Source organism: Nelusetta ayraudi, unplaced genomic scaffold (genome assembly GCF_046127955.1).
Source record: "Nelusetta ayraudi isolate G7.1 ecotype Tasmania unplaced genomic scaffold, CSIRO-AGI_Nayr_v1 ptg000136l, whole genome shotgun sequence".
NCBI classification, from domain to species: domain Eukaryota; kingdom Metazoa; phylum Chordata; class Actinopteri; order Tetraodontiformes; family Monacanthidae; genus Nelusetta; species Nelusetta ayraudi.
Genome location: NW_027466186.1, coordinates 901956 through 907824, shown reverse-complemented (window position 1 = coordinate 907824; position 5869 = coordinate 901956). Strand labels below are relative to the sequence as shown.

At 40.1% G+C, this 5869-nt stretch overlaps 1 long non-coding RNA gene across 1 annotated transcript; it reads right to left on the bottom strand.

The window, feature by feature from the left end:
- Positions 1-2406: 2406 nt before the first annotated feature.
- On the bottom strand, positions 2407-4833 carry LOC142879429 (uncharacterized). The gene is made up of 2 exons (XR_012925300.1): positions 4186-4833; positions 2407-3286 (listed from the first exon to the last, which is right to left on the bottom strand). It is a non-coding gene; the product is annotated as an uncharacterized LOC142879429 (long non-coding RNA).
- Between the last annotated feature and the right edge of the window lie 1036 nt (positions 4834-5869).

Below are 5869 nucleotides of genomic sequence, written 5' to 3'. Positions count from 1 at the left end.
TTTGGGGGAGTGACAGAAAAAACGAGAACATATTGAAGCTCAATCATAGAAATTAAGATTCTCTGGGGTGGGGTTGGCGGGTTCGTGTAAAATAATGGCATGATTCAGGCCGTGCACCAAAAATAACCCACGGGTTTGATGAGAGATGCGTGGATAATGATATTCCATTTGTCAGTTGCATGAATCTGGAGGTCAGACGAACAAATTCTGCCACAAGCTGTCATGTCTTTGCAGCCTGTCTTCGCTCACAACGCTGAAGCATTTCCTCCGCAGCGAGGAGCCCATAATGCGAACGCCAGTGATTTCTGCGCTGACTCCTCAGCACTCCACAGCAAAGCAGATCAATGAGGACAGTCTCGAAGAGACCCTGTGTTTTCCACTCATGCCTTTATAGCCTGCAACACACTTGTGTAAGAGCCTTTTTGTTGTGTTTTAAAGCCACAAGTGAATGATTCATGTGCTAACACTCTCATCCGGTGCTGGGCTCATGCCTCTAGAGCTCTCTTGTATTTGCTCTTAAACCTGAAAGTTAGACATATAGGAGTTCTCCCTGCCTGTTATTTGTTTCTTAAATAAGCGAATGCCTTAAAGTCTTACAGGCTTGGCCTGGAAACTTAGTAAAGGATGTTACGATCATCAAACCTCAAAATCTGAGGTCACGGCAACACACCCTTGCAAAATGACACAATCTTCAAGTCTCCTCTCCTCTTCCTGTTGCACTTTTATACAGATTGTGTGAGGAAAGTAAACCGTGTATTATCAGAATGGAATGGTTGTATGAATTATTTCAAACAGAGCCTCTCATTACATAGTTTGCTGCTTTTATCAGTTTTGCCTTTTTATCTGTACGTTTACAATTTGTAAGTAAAAAATTAAGTAAAGGGAATTTGTGTATGTTGTTTTTTTCCCCCCTTTTCACGTCTTACTTGTCTCTCGTGTATTTGAGCTGGCATTGGTTTGGTATGTTTGATTGTTTTATGACTTTCCCAAGTGTTCAGTAATGTGATTCATTTCCATGATGTGATGAAAATTTAAAAAAAAATTGAATTGCCTTTTTAATAGCATGGTTTAGACTATGGCACCAAAACCTCATAAAGCTTTGTAAAACCTTCTCTTGCTTTGCTATGGATCTTCTTATGCTCTTTTGCTAGTTTAAGTGTGAACAGTGACATGTTTGATGCTTCAAATTGACCCATTCAAGAAGTTATTTGTCTTAATTTCTTTTTATTTATCTAAAATCAATTCCTTAGGAAGCAAAACAAAAAAGTAATTTATTTTAAATTTTTTGACTGGCACTAGCTACTTAACCCCAGCTTTGAAATTAGCGAGATGTGAGTTGTACCGCTGAAACTTTAAGCCACTATAATAAAAAGCAAACATTACTTTATTACCTCTTTTTTAAGACAGACATCCTGGGCTAAAGGGGCAATGTAAAGATAAGATAAAGATATCATAAAAATAAATGAAATAAAAATGAAACCCAACCCTGTAATAACTTGGGCACATGGGTTGTTTTTTTCCATTTGGTCAACCCTCTCAGGAACAGGCCCAAACACTCTGACATGTTTAACTTTCCACATGAACGCCCCAACCTAAACAGCCCTTGAAATGTGCCTCTTACTAGATTGTCATAACAATTTTTTTTTCGATACCATTGTGTTGGTCAGATGCGGCTTATGTAGTGTGTAACCCTGCCACCATCCAGTAACTCTCCTGGAAAATGCATGGATGGATGTTAAAAATAAATTAGAAATAAGTGCTGTCAAATGATTTAAACATTTGGATTGATTCTGATGGATTCATTTAGATCATTACACTGTTTTGTGGAGACAAAAATACTCATGAAAGAATACAATGTATACAACTTAACATGTTTATTTAAATTAATCAACTCACATCATATTAACTAACAAAACTTTTTTCCTTATTACGTTGACAAACAAATGTGGTCCTTACTCATAGCCAGCTGCTGCCCCCTGGGGATATATTTGCTTGATTGCCTTTTGTGTCCAGCCAGTCCATACTTTTTCATGATGGATTACACATTTAATTTGTCTTGGTGGTGGGAGAGATGTAAGTCTCCGTGAAGATAACTGGACAGTGGAGAAAGTCGGCGGAATTTTTCAGTTAAGTAAGCGTGACACAACATTACGTTATGCTCGAATTCTGATCTCTGTGGAGGTTGACCAGGGGGCAGCAATGAGCCGCAGTTTGTCTTTCAGATGAAATGGAGAGAAAGAAGAAGAAAGGCACAGCAAGTGTGATCAAAGTGAATGTGGTCGTATTTAATTGTATGACAAAGATTATTTCCATTGAGTGACTGCAGTGATGATAAGACAGGTTTTTATCAAACACTTATGAGAGATATGAATTGAGAGCTTGACATTTGATGGATCACACACATAGTTTTGTCTACATTGTTTAATTTTTCAAGTAAAGATCTACTTATGGCTTACTGCAAGGCAGTCATTGGCCAGTTGTTAAAGCCAGTGAACATATGGCTCAAGCTTCACTCTCTCTGCAACTCTGCTCCGCTGTCAAAGGCTCCATGGCAAAGTGCAAATGTTAATACTTTCCCCACCGCGTTCAAATAACACTCTGACAGCAGTGGAGACTTTTTGTCATCCGCTGAAGTTGGAGTGGTTATGTAATATGAGCCGTGTAGGGGGGAAATGATTCAGATTTAGAGAGCATAACTGCAGGAAAACAAAGTAATTTCAGGTCTCTGCAATTTTATCTTCTTTCCACTGCCTCTGTTCGCCAATTTCGCGGCGTGAGCTGTATTGAAACCAGAAGAAAACAATGCCGCAGGAAAACATGATGCACTGTGACCCACTGTTTATCGCAGTTCTGGAGTCCTGGACCGCTGTACCTGAGGGGGTATAACCATAGCAGATCATTCCTGCATAATGTGAGTCTTCAAATTGATCAATCAAATGAATCAAATCAAACATGATCAATAGTCAGTCAACCAAAATGTCAAAGCATAAAAGTGAAAAGGTACATTTTCTTTGACGCCCTCGAACACTTACAAGAAGCGAGGGATCAGGATGCTGAGAGAAGCACTTTAACAACGCCGATGATGCATCTAGCAAAGACTGCCGATCCTCTCGGCGGTGGTTTTGCGAGGCCGTCTGGTCAGCAGGGAACAACTCAAAGTGCTCGGCAATATGATGTAGATCAGCAGAGGGTGTCACGGTGAGTAATGACCTCTGAAACGCAGTGGCAAGGAGCGGGGAGCGGAGCCAGCCGGGAGGAGCTCAATCACGCCATCATGTATTGCTTTCTACAAGGCCGTGAGGCACAGAGGCTCCATTTAAAAACATGTAGTTTTTATCCCCCCAAATTAGAATGCTCAGCAGGCCTTGAAGAAATGGTGTAACAAGGTCCGCTCAGAATACAAAAGCCGTGTTCCTGCCATTAATCTGTGAGCATAAGAGGCACTAAGTGGATTCTTGTTCAGCTTCTCCAGCAGAAGTTATGTTGCCAAAAGGTGATTTGGATGGAGCTCCTGAATGGAGTAAGTGATCTTGCACAGACCTGTGCAGAAAAAGTTTTTCTTCATAAATTCAGCTTTTTCATTCAGGCAGAATTAGATCTCGTAACTTGATGCAAATATATGTATATATATATGTATATATATATATATATATATATATATATATATATATATATACATATATATATATATGTGTGTATATATATATATGTATCAACCCACATTCCACCACTAGATTTTCACAAGCAGTCGACATCTCCTGATGTTACAGTACAGTAAATTTTACAAATTAATGTACTGATACAGAGCCATACAAGAAAGAAACTTGTCAGCTGATGGATTTATAAATTCTTATAACATGACAAAACAAAACTCTTAAGTTAAGGTCAAATTATATGCAAGCCACATTTTCAAAAAAAGTGATGAAAATGACAGAAAGTAGTTTTAAAGTTCTAAAGGCAATTATGTTGCTGATGATAAATAAATCCCGCCATAGCATATACGCTTCCTGCTTATGTAGCTCCAACGTAGGAGCATATTTTCTGTGTGTCCAGACAACCAATGTAATGTCACTTCCACTTCACTAAACTGAGTTAGCTTTCCACATGTATGGGTTTGTATAATAGCCAGTGCCTTAAAGGAAGCCTCTTCCCTTGGGGGGCTGCGCACATGTAAAATATACTTACATTCACATTTCTCCAGTTACAATCTTATCCGCAAGTTGTCAAGCATGCCGTTCCGGCCCTTTGCGCTCCATCTTGTCATTTTCTATTCTCTGTATGAAATGAGATGGGTCTTCATGCTAGCGAAGCAGTCTGGCAGCAGCACTGGAAGATAATGAAATAGGTTTCCAGATACAGCAGAGCCACAGACAGCCTGCGAACAGATGAAATGCAATATTCTAAAAGTGCTATGTAACATGAGCTTCATAAAAAGTTATCAGATAGTCCTTGCAATACCTCTATTACCATCCACAAGCCAATTGCATTGGCCAATTAGGATCTATCCGGTTTCCTCCTGTACGCCAGCCAATCCCAGATGAAGAGGATAAAAACACAATTAACTTTTGTAAGGTGCCTTTCACTCAGCATGATGGGTTGCACTGGCCACTCCATTTTTGCCCTCTGTGAGATCATAGAGCACGTTGAGTTCATTGCTCAAAATCTGAACTTGGTTTCCCTCCTGGTAAAACCAAATTCTTGCAAGTCACTGGAGTAGACAAAAGAACAGCTCAAGGGGGATTAATGTATCACATTCATCTCCAAATCCCCACAGCAATGTGGAGTTAAACATGGAGAGAAAATGCACTCAGACAACCATCTGACAACCGTTTTTACTTTTCAAAATTGATGGCTTTCAAGGATGGTCATGATTTATTGTTTGTGTGTGTGTGTGTGTGTGTGTGTGTGTGTATGCCCATCTGCTAAAGTGATTTTTCCAAATCCACCAAAGAAAGACAGTATAGTTTGGTCCCCATTGACACTCTGCCTCATCACTGCATTAATTAATAAAGCAGTAACAGCAACAACGTACAGTACAGTTAGAGGTCTGCTGGAGCCTATCCCAGCTGTCACAGGGCGAAGGCAGGGTGACATCCTGGACAAGTTGCCATTTCATCACAGGGCCACATGGAGACAAACAACCATTCGCACTCACACACATACAGTACCTACAGTCAGTTTAGAGTTCCCAACTCAAAGGGAGAACATGCAAACTCAACACAGAAAGGTCCCAGGCCCGGAATCAACCCCACAACCTTCTTGATGCGCCAGCGCTAACCACTGCGCCACTGTATCGCCACGAAACAAAATAAATGTGTGTAACATCACAACAATGGCTTTAATAAACTTTTTGATTTCAGTGTAAATAAAAACGTGTACATAAGGGATATTTAAAAAAACAAAAAACAACCTTCCTCGATATTGTATATATTGTAAAAGCTGTGTTTTTTTAACTAAACATTCTTGTATCGAGTTCATATATAAAACATATGGGGGATGGAATCAGTGTTTAATTTTAACAGCCATATTAAAGCTAATTTACTTCGCTGGCATCAGGTAGATTCCTACTTTAATTAGTGTGTGTGTGTGTATGAATGTGCGCGTACGTGTGTGTGTGTGTGTGTGTGTGTGTGTGTGTGTGTGTGTGCAAATGTTCAAAGCAGACAGCTGCTGGTAGAAAAGAAAAGAAGCACATCCTGCTTGTTGTGCGCACTAAATGAGTTGTCAAACACGGCCTCATATAAGCAGTGACGTTCGAGAAGGCTCGTGGGTTGGAGGCAAGTCAAGCCCACGGGCAATGATGCTCAGCTACGCTAATATAACAAGGAAGAGGGTGCCATCCATTTCACCTCATCACAACATTCATGTC